Below are 14,748 nucleotides of genomic sequence, written 5' to 3' on the forward strand. Positions count from 1 at the left end.
GTGGGTCAATACGATTAAAATGATACCCATGTTATATGCTTTTCTATAATAGTACCCCTTAAAAAAAAATCTCAAACCATTTTAACAAAATTAGTATGTTTGAAATTGCCCTATTTTGACCACCTATAACTTTCAAATATTTCCGTATATGGGGGAGTATGAGGGCTCATTTTTTGCACCATGATCTGTAGTTTTTATCAGTACCACTTTTGCCTAGGTTTTACTTTTTATAAATGTTTTATTAATTTTTTTTTTATAAAATGTGACAAAAAAGCAGCCATGTTGGACTTTTTTTTATTTTATTACGTCTACGCCGTTCACCATACGGAACAATTAACAATATATTTTAAAAGATCAGACTTTTCCGTATGCGTCAATACCAAATATGTGTATTAATAATTGTTTTTGCTTTTTTGGGGGTAAAATGGGAAAAACTGACATTTTACCTTCTTATTTGGTCAGTGGATTTTTCTAATTTTTTTTACTTTATTTTATATTTTTTTACTTTTTTTTTTAAACTTTAATAGTCCACATAGGGGACTATTTATAGCAATCATTTGATTGCTAATACTGTTTTTCTATGCATAGAGCATAGCACTGATCAGTGATCTTCTGCTCTGGTCTGCTCGATCTCAGATCAGAGCAAAAGACCCCGGGAGAAAGCCGGAGCCAGGTGAGGGGACCTCTGGCTGCCATGCTGGATGATCGGATCCCCGCGGCAGCGCTGCGGGCGATCCGATCATCCATTTAAAACACTGCACAGCTGCAGATGCCGTGATCTGTATTGATCACGGCATCTGAGGGATTAATGGCGGACATCCACTTGATCGTGGATGTCCACCATTACCAGCGGTTCCCTGGCTGCTGATAGCAGCCGGGACCTGCCACGCATGACGGGTGGTGCGTTAAGTACCACGGCACCATGACGTACATTTACGTCCATTGTTGTTTAAGGGGTTTATTTACTCAGAGTGAAAAAATATAAAAAAATAGTAAAAGCAAAAACAAAAAAACAACCATAATGCTCCTTTCCCCTCACTGAATTCTTCAATTAGGGCCCTGCCAATCCATTCACCCTCACCTCCTTCCATTTTCACGACCATCCTCTTTTTTCATCTATTCTCACCTGCTTATTGTTTTCTTCATTTTATAACATCAATTATATTTCATTTATTTTGACTTTCTCCTCTTGTCAGGAAGAGATATTGCCACAATCCTCCTTCTGTGCCACAATCCTCCCTAACTCTCGCGTGATCCACTGAGGATATGTCTATCACACATCTCCAGGATCAACAAGCTCGAGGAAAAAATACTGCTTATTCGACCCATTTTATTTTATAATGTGGTGACCAGGGTCTAAGGTGCCGCTGGTTTTCACCTGAGCCCGCCTCAAAGCGTCATGGACTTGCTGCGGCAGGCAGCACCCAGGTCGCTACCCCTGGCACGGCTCGACCACACAGGCAACTAAGGAGATGCAAGGCACAGGAGGGACAAAGATCTGGCCGGGGAGTGAGGAGGGTGGAGGAATTTATAAATAAGCCATAGGTGAATTACACTAATGAGCGTACTGGCCCTTTAAATCTTAGAGCTCTGGCATGTGCACTTGCCCTAGGGGACGGGGACACGCGCACCATAGCAGAGAGGCGAAGGCAGGAGAAACACCCGGAGAGTGACGGACTGGGGCTCGCATGCGAAAAGAACAGTGCCCAACTTGCCTGGCGGGGGTTCAAACGCTGAGCAGACTGAAGGTATAGAAGATTCTTATGGTCAGAGTAGATGCTGACCGGATGAGAAGAACCTTCCAATAAATATCGCCATTCCTTCAAAGCTAGCTTGATAGCGAGGAGTTCACAATCTCCAATGGAGTAATTCCTCTCAGCAGGAGAGAATGTCTTGGAGAAGGACCCACAAATTACACTCTTGCCTTTGGCGTTTTTCTGCGTGAGAACAGCACCCGCTCCAATACATGTGGCATCAACCTCCAAAGCAAAGGGCCTCTCCGGATCAGGTCTTGTAAGCACGGGAGCAGAGGCAAACACAGACTTTAAACGGGAGAAGGCCTCTTCAGCCTCTTGAGGCCAAGATTTATGATTAGATGCCTTCTTAGTGAGAGCCATAATAGGAGCAACCAAGGATGAAAAGTGTGGGATAAACTGACCATAATAGTTAGCGAATCCCATAAAGCGTATAATAGCACGTAGGCTTGAAGGACGAGGTCAATCCAATACTACTGACAACTTATCTGGATCCATCTGCAGGCCCTGATGAGAGACCATGTAGCTAAGACTAGATTTCTCGTACAGGCATTTCTCCAGTTTGGCGTAGAGATGATTCTTCCGTACTCGCTGAAGAACCAGACAAACATGAGAACGATGCTCCTCTAGGTTGGAAGAGAAGATCAGGATGTCATCTAGATATACGGCAACACAGGTGTAGAGAAGATCACGGAAGATATCATTGACAAACTCTTGAAAAACGGCTGTAGCATTGCAGGGACCAAAAGGCAATTCAAGATACTTAAAATGTCCGTCACGAGTATTGAAGGCCGTTTTCCATTCAACTCCCTTGCGGATACGAATGAGGTTATACGCACCGCGTAAGTCCAATTTGGAGAAGACCTTGGCACCATGTAGACGGTCAAAAGGTTCTGAGATAAAAGGTAGAGGGTAACGGTTCTTGACCGTGATTTTGTTAAGTCCCCTGTAGTCAATACATGGGCAGACTGAGCCATCCTTCTTCCCTACAAAGAAGAAACCTGCTCCAGCAGAAGAGGACTTACAGATAAATCCCTTTTGGAGATTCTCCTGGATATACTCAGCCATGGCTTTGGTCTCAGGAACTGATAGAGGGTATATCCTTCCACGAGGAGGAGTGGTACCAGGCAGAAGATCAATAGGGCAGTCGTAAGGACAATGTGGAGGGAGAGACTCAGCCTGTTTCTTGCAGAAAATAAATCTTGGTAAGGTGGTGGCAGGCCATGTAAAGGAGGAAGACGAGTCACAAAGCAAGGGATCAAATACACGGCAAGGCAATACTGAGGAACGCTTTCTCGAAGACACAAGGTGATAAAGATCCGGCAGGGGGTGGAGGAGGGTGGAGGAATTTATAAATGGGCCACAGGTGAATTACACTAATGAGCGTACTGGCCCTTTAAATATTGAAGCTCCGGCATGCCCCCTAAGGGATGGACACATGCGCCGGAGCAGAGAGGCAGAGGCGGAGGCAGGAGAAACACCCGGAGAGTGACGGACTGGGGCTCGCATGCGGGTCCCAGCCCTGTCAGCAGCAGCAGGTAAGGGGACCATGGGCTCACGGCCAGTGTGTGCGGCCGGAGCGCATAACGTTACAAAATACAAAACAGTACACTACTTAGATGTAGGTATGTGGTATGCACTTATGAGGGCATAAAAATGTGCTTCAGTACGCTTAAAAATACTTATTTTTACCTGTGTCAGAGATTCCAAAATTCATTTTTTAATCAGAAATTGTCAGAATACCACCTCAGATTCAAAATAATAAAATTATACATATGTTCTCTGAAGAAAATTATCCTTCATGAGATGACAATATGAGTATTGTGTGTTCCAGTGAAATTAGCTCATCGGAGGAACAGGAAAACATGATACAACTTAATTCTGCAACGGAAGAACCACAACAAAAAAGGTCGGACGTAGCAGAAGGTCGGGGCAGGCAGCAAGGATCGTAGTCAGGGGCAACGGCAGGAGGTCTGGAACACAGGCTAGGAACACACAAGGGAACGCTTTCACTAGGCACAAGGGCAACAAGATCCGGCGAGGGAGTGCAGGGGAAGTGAGGTATATATATGGAGTGCACAGGTGAACACACTAATTAGAACCACTGCGCCAATCAGCGGCGCAGTGGCCCTTTAAATCGCAGAGACCCGGCGCGCGCGCGCCCTAGGGAGCGGGGCCGCGCGCGCCGGGACAGGACCGACGGAGAGCGAGTCAGGTACGGGAGCCGGGGTGCGCATCGCGAGCGGGCGCCACCCGCATCGCGAATCGCATCCCGGCTGGAGGCGGTATCGCAGCGCACCCGGTCAGTGGATCTGACCGGGGCGCTGCAGTAACGAGAGTGTAGCGAGCTCTCCGGGGCGGAGCGGGGACCCGGAGCGCTCGGCGTAACAGTACCCCCCCCCCTTGGGTCTCCCCCACTTCTTTGAGCCAGAGAACCTGAGGACCAGACTTTTATCTAGGATATTGTCCTCAGGTTCCCAGGATCTCTCTTCAGGACCACAGCCCTCCCAGTCAACCAGAAAAAAGGTTTTCCCTCTGACCTTTTTGGAGGCCAGTATCTCCTTTACAGGAAAGATGTCCGAAGAACCGGAGACAGGAGTGGGAGAAATAAGTTTAGGAGAGAAACGGTTGAGGATGAGTGGTTTAAGAAGAGAGAAATGAAAGGCATTAGGAATACGAAGAGAAGGAGGAAGAAGAAGTTTGTAAGAGACAGGATTAATCTGGCACAAAACTTTGAAAGGACCAAGATAGCGTGGTCCCAATTTGTAGCTGGGAACACGGAAGCGGACATATTTAGCGGAGAGCCATACCTTGTCTCCGGGAGAAAAAATGGGGGGAGCTCTTCTTTTCTTATCAGCAAACTTCTTCATGCGTGATGAAGCCTGTAAGAGAGAATTTTGGGTCTCTTTCCATATGGTGGAAAGATCACGAGTTATTTCATCCACAGCGGGCAAACCACAGGGCAAGGGAGTAGGGAGGGGGGGAAGAGGGTGACGGCCGTAAACCACGAAAAATGGGGATTTGGAAGAAGATTCAGAGACTCTGAAGTTATACGAGAATTCGGCCCATGGTAGAAGATCTGCCCAGTCATCCTGGCGGGAGGAAACAAAATGCCGTAAATAATCACCCAGGACCTGGTTAATTCTTTCTACTTGCCCATTGGATTGAGGATGATAAGCAGAAGAAAAGTTTAATTTAATCTTGAGTTGTTTACAGAGAGCCCTCCAGAATTTTGACACGAATTGGACGCCTCTATCCGAGACGATCTGCGTGGGCAACCCGTGAAGACGAAAAATGTGTACAAAAAATTGTTTTGCCAACTGAGGCGCTGAAGGAAGACCAGGAAGAGGAATAAAATGTGCCATCTTGGAAAATCGATCAACGACCACCCAAACAACAGTGTTGCCACGGGATGGGGGTAAGTCTGTAATAAAGTCCATACCAATCAGAGACCAAGGCTGTTCGGGGACAGGCAGAGGGTGAAGGAGACCAGCAGGCTTCTGGCGAGGAGTCTTGTCCCGGGCACAGACAGTGCAGGCCCGCACAAAATCAACAACATCCGTCTCCAGAGTCGGCCACCAATAGAAACGAGAGATGAGTTGCACGGATTTCTTGATGCCCGCATGGCCTGCGAGATGGGAGGAGTGACCCCATTTGAGGATTCCGAGGCGTTGGCGTGGAGAGACGAAGGTCTTCCCTGGAGGAGTTTGCCTGATGGAGGCTGGAGAAGTGGAGATCAGGCAGTCAGGAGGAATGATGTGTTGCGGAGAGAGCTCTACTTCCGAGGCATCCGAGGAACGAGAGAGAGCATCGGCCCTGATGTTCTTATCGGCAGGGCGAAAGTGAATTTCAAAATTAAACCGGGCAAAGAACAGAGACCACCTGGCCTGGCGAGGATTCAGCCGTTGGGCAGACTGGAGATAGGAGAGATTCTTGTGATCGGTGTAAATAATAACTGGAAATTTAGATCCCTCCAGCAGATGCCTCCATTCCTCAAGTGCTAATTTAATGGCCAGTAGCTCTCGATCCCCGATGGAGTAGTTCCTCTCCGCCGGAGAGAAGGTCCTAGAAAAAAAACCACAGGTAACAGCATGCCCGGAAGAATTTTTTTGTAGAAGAACCGCTCCAGCTCCTACTGAGGAGGCATCAACCTCCAATAGGAAGGGTTTAGATGGGTCAGGTCTGGAGAGCACGGGAGCAGAAGAAAAGGCCGACTTGAGCCGTTTAAAGGCGTCTTCCGCTTGAGGAGGCCAGGACTTAGGATTGGCATTCTTCTTGGTTAAAGCCACGATAGGAGCCACAATGGTGGAAAAATGTGGAATAAATTGTCTGTAATAATTGGCGAACCCCAAAAAACGTTGGATAGCACGGAGTCCAGAGGGGCGTGGCCAATCTAAGACGGCAGAGAGTTTGTCTGGATCCATTTGTAGTCCCTGGCCAGAGACCAAGTATCCTAGGAAAGGAAGAGATTTGTCACGATGCCGGCTGGCAGGAGGTGGATCCTCTGTGCCAGAGAGGGATTGGCGTGGACCGTGCTAGTGGACCGGTTCTAAGCCACTACTGGTTTTCACCAGAGCCCGCCGCAAAGCGGGATGGTCTTGCTGCGGCGGTAGTGACCAGGTCGTATCCACTAGCAACGGCTCACCTCTCTGGCTGCTGAAGATAGGCGCGGTACAAGGGAGTAGGCAGAAGCAAGGTCGGACGTAGCAGAAGGTCGGGGCAGGCAGCAAGGATCGTAGTCAGGGGCAACGGCAGAAGGTCTGGAAACACTGGCAAGGGACACACAAGGAACGCTTTCACTGGCACTAAGGCAACAAGATCCGGCAAGGGAGTGCAAGGGAAGTGAGGTAATATAGGGAGTGCACAGGTGATAACTCTAATTGGAACCACTGCGCCAATCAGCGGCGCAGTGGCCCTTTAAATCGCAGAGACCCGGCGCGCGCGCGCCCTAGGGAGCGGGGCCGCGCGCGCCGGGACAGAACAGACGGGGAGCGAGTCAGGTAGGAGAGCCGGGGTGCGCATCGCGAGCGGGCGCTACCCGCATCGCGAATCGCATCCCGGCTAGCAGCAGGATCGCAGCGCCCCGGGTCAGAGGACGTGACCGGGGCGCTGCAGCGGAGGAGGTGAAGCGAGCGCTCCGGGGAGGAGCGGGAACCCGGAGCGCTCGGCGTAACAGTACCCCCCCCCTTGGGTCTCCCCCTCTTCTTGGAGCCTGAGAACCTGAGGAGCAGACTTTTGTCGAGGATGTTGTCCTCAGGTTCCCAGGATCTCTCTTCAGGACCACAACCCTCCCAGTCTACTAAAAAAAAATTTTTTCCTCTGACCTTTTTGGCAGCCAAAATCTCCTTGACCGAGAAGACGTCCGAGGAGCCGGAAACAGGAGTGGGAGGAACAGATTTGGGAGAAAAACGGTTAAGGATGAGTGGTTTGAGAAGAGAGACGTGAAAGGCATTAGGGATACGAAGAGAAGGAGGAAGAAGAAGTTTATAAGAGACAGGATTAATCTGACACAGAATTTTGAAAGGACCAAGATAGCGTGGTCCCAACTTGTAGCTAGGGACACGGAAGCGGACATATTTAGCGGAGAGCCATACCTTGTCTCCAGGGGAAAAAACGGGGGGAGCTCTTCTTTTCTTATCCGCGAACCTCTTCATGCGTGAAGAAGCCTGTAAGAGAGAATTTTGGGTCTCTCTCCATATAATGGAAAGGTCACGAGAAATTTCATCCACAGCGGGCAGACCAGAGGGCAAGGGGGTAGGGAGGGGGGGAAGAGGGTGACGGCCGTACACCACGAAAAATGGGGATTTGGAGGAAGATTCAGAGACCCTGAAGTTATACGAGAATTCGGCCCATGGAAGGAGATCTGCCCAGTCATCCTGGCGGGAGGAAACAAAATGTCGCAAATAATCACCCAGGATCTGGTTAATTCTTTCTACTTGTCCATTGGACTGGGGATGATATGCAGAGGAAAAATTTAATTTAATCTTGAGTTGTTTACAGAGAGCTCTCCAGAATTTAGACACGAATTGGACCCCTCTATCCGAGACAATCTGCGTAGGCAACCCGTGGAGACGAAAAATGTGTACAAAAAATTGTTTAGCCAACTGAGGCGCAGAAGGAAGACCAGGAAGAGGAATGAAATGTGCCATTTTGGAGAATCGATCAACGACCACCCAAATAACGGTGTTGCCACGGGAAGGGGGTAAATCAGTAATAAAATCCATACCAATCAGAGACCAAGGCTGTTCGGGGACAGGCAGAGGATGAAGAAAACCAGCGGGCTTCTGGCGAGGAGTCTTATCCCGGGCACAGATAGTGCAGGCTCGCACAAAGTCCCCAACATCCGTCTCCAGAGTCGGCCACCAATAGAAGCGGGAGATGAGTTGCACAGATTTCTTGATGCCCGCATGACCTGCGAGATGGGAGGAGTGACCCCATTTGAGGATTCCGAGGCGTTGGCGTGGAGAAACAAAGGTCTTTCCTGGAGGAGTCTGTCTGATGGAGGCAGGAGAAGTGGAGATCAGGCAGTCAGGTGGAATGATGTGTTGCGGAGGGAGATCAACTTCTGAGGCATCCGAGGAACGAGAGAGAGCATCGGCTCTAATGTTCTTATCGGCAGGACGAAAGTGAATCTCAAAATTAAATCGGGCAAAGAACAGAGACCACCGGGCCTGGCGAGGATTCAGCCGTTGGGCCGACTGGAGGTAGGAGAGGTTCTTGTGGTCGGTGTAGATAATAACAGGAAATCTTGATCCCTCCAGCAGATGCCTCCATTCCTCAAGTGCTAATTTAATGGCTAGAAGCTCTCGATCCCCGATGGAGTAGTTCCTCTCCGCTGGAGAGAAGGTCCTAGAGAAAAAACCACAAGTGACAGCATGCCCGGAAGGATTTTTTTGTAGAAGAACAGCTCCAGCTCCTACTGAGGAGGCATCAACCTCCAATAGGAAGGGTTTGGAAGGGTCAGGTCTGGAGAGCACGGGAGCCGAAGAAAAGGCAGACTTGAGTTGTTTAAAGGAGTCTTCTGCTTGAGGAGGCCAGGACTTGGGATCAGCATTTTTCTTGGTTAAAGCCACGATAGGAGCCACAATGGTAGAAAAATGTGGAATAAATTGCCTGTAATAATTGGCGAACCCCAAAAAGCGTTGGATAGCACGGAGTCCGGAGGGGCGTGGCCAATTTAAGACGGCAGAGAGTTTGTCTGGATCCATCTGTAGTCCCTGGCCAGAGACCAAATATCCTAGAAAAGGAAGAGATTGGCATTCAAACAGACATTTCTCAATTTTGGCATAGAGTTGGTTGTCACGAAGTCTCTGAAGAACCATACGGACATGCCGGCGGTGTTCCTCTAGATTGGCAGAAAAAATTAGGATATCGTCCAGATATACCACAACACAGGAGTATAATAGATCACGAAAAATTTCATTGACAAAGTCTTGGAAGACGGCAGGGGCATTGCACAGTCCAAAGGGCATGACCAGATACTCAAAGTGTCCATCTCTGGTGTTAAATGCCGTTTTCCACTCGTCCCCCTCTCTGATGCGGATGAGGTTATAGGCGCCTCTTAAGTCCAATTTAGTGAAGATGTGGGCACCTTGGAGGCGATCAAAGAGTTCAGAGATGAGGGGTAAGGGGTAGCGGTTCTTATACGTGATTTTATTAAGACCGCGGTAGTCAATGCAAGGACGTAGGGAGCCATCTTTTTTGGAGACAAAGAAAAATCCGGCTCCGGCAGGAGAGGAGGATTTACGGATAAAGCCCCTTTTTAGATTCTCCTGGACGTATTCGGACATGGCAAGAGTCTCTGGGGCAGAGAGAGGATAAATTCTGCCCCGGGGTGGAGTAGTACCCGGGAGGAGGTCGATAGGGCAATCATAAGGCCTGTGAGGAGGTAGAGTCTCAGCCTGTTTTTTGCAGAAAACATCCGCGAAGTCCATATAGGCCTTGGGTAGACCGGTTACTGGAGGAACCACAGGGTTACGGCAAGGGTTATTGGGAACCGGTTTTAGACAGTTCTTGGAACAAGAGGACCCCCAACTCTTGATCTCCCCAGTGGACCAATCCAGGGTTGGGGAATGAAGTTGAAGCCAGGGAAGTCCAAGAAGAATCTCCGAGGTGCAATTGGGGAGGACCAAAAGTTCAATCCTCTCATGATGAGATCCGATGCTCATAAGAAGGGGCTCCGTGCGGAAACGTATGGTACAGTCCAATCTTTCATTATTTACACAATTGATGTAGAGGGGTCTGGCGAGACTGATCACTGGGATGTTGAACCTGTTGACGAGAGAGGCCAAAATAAAATTTCCTGCAGAACCAGAGTCCAAGAAGGCCACTGTAGAGAAGGAGAAGGCAGAAGCAGACATCCGCACAGGCACAGTAAGACGTGGAGAAGCTGAGTAGACATCAAGGACTGTCTCACCTTTGTGCGGAGTCAGCGTACGTCTTTCCAGGCGGGGAGGACGGATAGGACAATCCCTCAGGAAGTGTTCGGTACTAGCACAGTACAGGCAGAGGTTCTCCATACGGCGTCGTGTCCTCTCTTGAGGTGTCAGGCGAGACCGGTCGACCTGCATAGCCTCCACGGCGGGAGGCACAGGAACAGATTGCAGGGGACCAGAGGAGAGAGGAGCCGAGGAGACGAAACGCCTCGTGCGAACAGAGTCCATATCTTGGCGGAGTTCCTGACGCCTTTCAGAAAAACGCATGTCAATGCGAGTGGCTAGGTGAATAAGTTCATGTAGATTAGCAGGAATTTCTCGTGCGGCCAGAACATCTTTAATGTTGCTGGATAGGCCTTTTTTGAAGGTCGCGCAGAGGGCCTCATTATTCCAGGACAATTCTGAAGCAAGTGTACGGAATTGTACGGCATACTCGCCAACGGAAGAATTACCCTGGACCAGGTTCAACAGGGCAGTCTCAGCAGAAGAGGCTCGGGCAGGTTCCTCAAAGACACTTCGGATTTCCGAGAAGAAGGAGTGTACTGAGGCAGTGACGGGGTCATTGCGGTCCCAGAGCGGTGTGGCCCATGACAGGGCTTTTCCGGACAGAAGACTGACTACGAAAGCCACCTTAGACCTTTCAGTGGGAAACAGGTCCGACATCATCTCCAGATGCAGGGAACATTGGGAAAGGAAGCCACGGCAAAACTTAGAGTCCCCATCAAACTTATCCGGCAAGGATAAGCGTATCCCAGGAGCGGCCACTCGCTGCGGAGGAGGTGCAGGAGCTGGCGGAGGAGATGACTGCTGAAGCTGTGGTAGCAACTGTTGTAGCATAACGGTCAGTTGAGTCAGCTGTTGGCCTTGTTGCGCAATCTGTTGTGACTGCTGGGCGACCACCGTGGTGAGGTCAGCGACGACTGGCAGAGGAACTTCAGCGGGATCCATGGCCGGATCTACTGTCACGATGCCGGCTGGCAGGAGGTGGATCCTCTGTGCCAGAGAGGGATTGGCGTGGACCGTGCTAGTGGACCGGTTCTAAGCCACTACTGGTTTTCACCAGAGCCCGCCGCAAAGCGGGATGGTCTTGCTGCGGCGGTAGTGACCAGGTCGTATCCACTAGCAACGGCTCACCTCTCTGGCTGCTGAAGATAGGCGCGGTACAAGGGAGTAGGCAGAAGCAAGGTCGGACGTAGCAGAAGGTCGGGGCAGGCAGCAAGGATCGTAGTCAGGGGCAACGGCAGAAGGTCTGGAAACACTGGCAAGGGACACACAAGGAACGCTTTCACTGGCACTAAGGCAACAAGATCCGGCAAGGGAGTGCAAGGGAAGTGAGGTAATATAGGGAGTGCACAGGTGATAACTCTAATTGGAACCACTGCGCCAATCAGCGGCGCAGTGGCCCTTTAAATCGCAGAGACCCGGCGCGCGCGCGCCCTAGGGAGCGGGGCCGCGCGCGCCGGGACAGAACAGACGGGGAGCGAGTCAGGTAGGAGAGCCGGGGTGCGCATCGCGAGCGGGCGCTACCCGCATCGCGAATCGCATCCCGGCTAGCAGCAGGATCGCAGCGCCCCGGGTCAGAGGACGTGACCGGGGCGCTGCAGCGGAGGAGGTGAAGCGAGCGCTCCGGGGAGGAGCGGGAACCCGGAGCGCTCGGCGTAACAAGATTGACATTCAAACAGACATTTCTCCATTTTGGCATAAAGTTGATTGTCACGAAGTCTCTGAAGAACCATGCGGACATGCTGGCGGTGTTCTTCTAGGTTGGCAGAAAAAATCAGAATATCGTCCAGATACACAACAACACAGGAATATAAGAGATCACGAAAAATTTCATTAACAAAGTCTTGGAAGACGGCAGGGGCGTTGCACAGGCCAAAGGGCATGACCAGATACTCAAAGTGTCCATCTCTAGTGTTAAATGCCGTTTTCCATTCATCCCCCTCCCTGATGCGGATGAGATTATAAGCACCTCTTAAGTCCAGTTTGGTAAAGATGTGGGCACCTTGGAGGCGATCAAAGAGTTCAGAGATAAGAGGTAGAGGGTAGCGGTAGCGTGATTTTATTAAGACCGCGGTAGTCAATGCAAGGACGTAGGGAGCCATCTTTTTTGGACACAAAGAAAAATCCAGCTCCGGCAGGAGAGGAGGATTTGCGGATAAACCCCTTTTTTAAATTTTCCTGGATGTACTCAGACATAGCAAGAGTCTCTGGGGCGGACAGAGGATAAATTCTGCCCCGGGGTGGAGTAGTGCCCGGGAGGAGGTCAATAGGACAGTCATAAGGCCTGTGAGGAGGTAGAGTCTCAGCTTGTTTTTTGCAAAACACATCAGCAAAGTCCATATAGGCCTTAGGGAGACCGGTTACAGGGGGAACCACAGGGTCACGGCAGGGAGTACTGGGAACCGGTTTAAGGCAGTCCTTGAAACAAGAGATACCCCAGCTCTTGATCTCCCCCTTGGACCAATCCAGGGTTGGGGAATGGCGTTGGAGCCACGGTAGTCCAAGGAGAATTTCGGAAGTGCAATTGGAGAGACCAAGAACTCAATGTTTTCTTGATGAGGTCCGATGCACATTAGAAGGGGCTCCGTGCGGTAACGTATGGTACAGTCCAATGTTTCATTGTTAACACAATTGATGTAGAGGGGCCTGGCGAGACTGGTTACCGGGATGTTGAACCTGTTGATGAGAGAGGCCAAAATAAAGTCTCCTGCAGATCCGGAATCCAAGAAGGCCATAGTAGAGAAGGAGAAGGTAGATGCAGATATCCGCACAGGCACAGTAAGGCGTGGAGAAGCAGAGTAGACATCAAGAACTGTCTCACCTTTGTGCGGAGTCAGCGTGCGTCTTTCCAGGCGGGGAGGACGGATAGGACAATCCTTCAGGAAGTGTTCGGTACCGGCACAGTACAGGCAGAGATTCTCCATGCGGCGTCGTGTCCTCTCTTGAGGTGTCAGGCGAGACCGGTCAACTTGCATAGCCTCCACGGCGGGAGGCACAGGAACGGATTGCAGAGGACCAGAGGAGAGAGGAGCCGGGGAGAAAAAACGCCTCGTGCGAACAAAGTCCATATCCTGGCGGAGCTCCTGACGCCTTTCGGAAAAACGCATGTCAATGCGAGTGGCAAGATGAATGAGTTCATGTAGATTAGCAGGAATTTCTCGTGCGGCCAGAACATCTTTAATGTTGCTGGATAGGCCTTTTTTAAAGGTCGCGCAGAGGGCCTCATTATTCCAGGATAGTTCAGAAGCAAGAGTACGGAATTGTATGGCGTACTCGCCAACGGAAGAATTACCCTGGACCAGGTTCAGCAGGGCAGTCTCAGCAGAGGAGGCTCGGGCAGGTTCCTCAAAGACACTACGAATTTCCGAGAAGAAGGAGTGTACAGAGGCAGTGACGGGGTCATTGCGGTCCCAGAGCGGTGTGGCCCATGACAGAGCTTTTCCAGACAGAAGGCTGACTACGAAAGCCACCTTAGACCTTTCAGTAGGAAACTGCTCCGACATCATCTCCAAGTGCAGGGAACATTGTGAAAGAAAGCCACGGCAAAACTTAGAGTCCACATCAAATTTGTCCGGCAAGGATAGTCGTAGGCCTGAAGCGGCCACTCGCTGCGGAGGAGGTGCAGGAGCTGGCGGAGGAGATGATTGCTGAAGCTGTGGTAGTAGCTGCTGTAGCATCACGGTCAGTTGAGACAGCTGGTGGCCTTGTTGCGCTATCTGTTGTGACTGCTGGGCGACCACCGTGGTGAGGTCAGCGACAACTGGCAGAGGTACTTCAGCGGGATCCATGGCCGGATCTACTGTCCTGATGCCGGCTGGCAGGAGGTGGATCCTCTGTGCCAGAGAGGGATTGGCGTGGACCGTGCTAGTGGATCGGTTCTAAGTCACTACTGGTATTCACCAGAGCCCGCCGCAAAGCGGGATGGTCTTGCTGCGGCGGTAGTGACCAGGTCGTATCCACTAGCAACGGCTCAACCTCTCTGACTGCTGAAGATAGGCGCGGTACAAGGGAGTAGACAGAAGCAAGGTCGGACGTAGCAGAAGGTCGGGGCAGGCAGCAAGGATCGTAGTCAGGGGCAACGGCAGGAGGTCTGGAACACAGGCTAGGAACACACAAGGGAACGCTTTCACTAGGCACAAGGGCAACAAGATCCGGCGAGGGAGTGCAGGGGAAGTGAGGTATATATATGGAGTGCACAGGTGAACACACTAATTAGAACCACTGCGCCAATCAGCGGCGCAGTGGCCCTTTAAATCGCAGAGACCCGGCGCGCGCGCGCCCTAGGGAGCGGGGCCGCGCGCGCCGGGACAGGACCGACGGAGAGCGAGTCAGGTACGGGAGCCGGGGTGCGCATCGCGAGCGGGCGCCACCCGCATCGCGAATCGCATCCCGGCTGGAGGCGGTATCGCAGCGCACCCGGTCAGTGGATCTGACCGGGGCGCTGCAGTAACGAGAGTGTAGCGAGCGCTCCGGGGAGGAGCGGGGACCCGGAGCGCTCGGCGTAACACTGGAACTGAGGAACTTCAAAATGGTAAATCTGCCACCTGGGATAGTCA

This window comes from Hyla sarda, chromosome 5, assembly GCF_029499605.1.
Source record: "Hyla sarda isolate aHylSar1 chromosome 5, aHylSar1.hap1, whole genome shotgun sequence".
Classification (NCBI taxonomy): Eukaryota; Metazoa; Chordata; class Amphibia; order Anura; family Hylidae; genus Hyla; species Hyla sarda.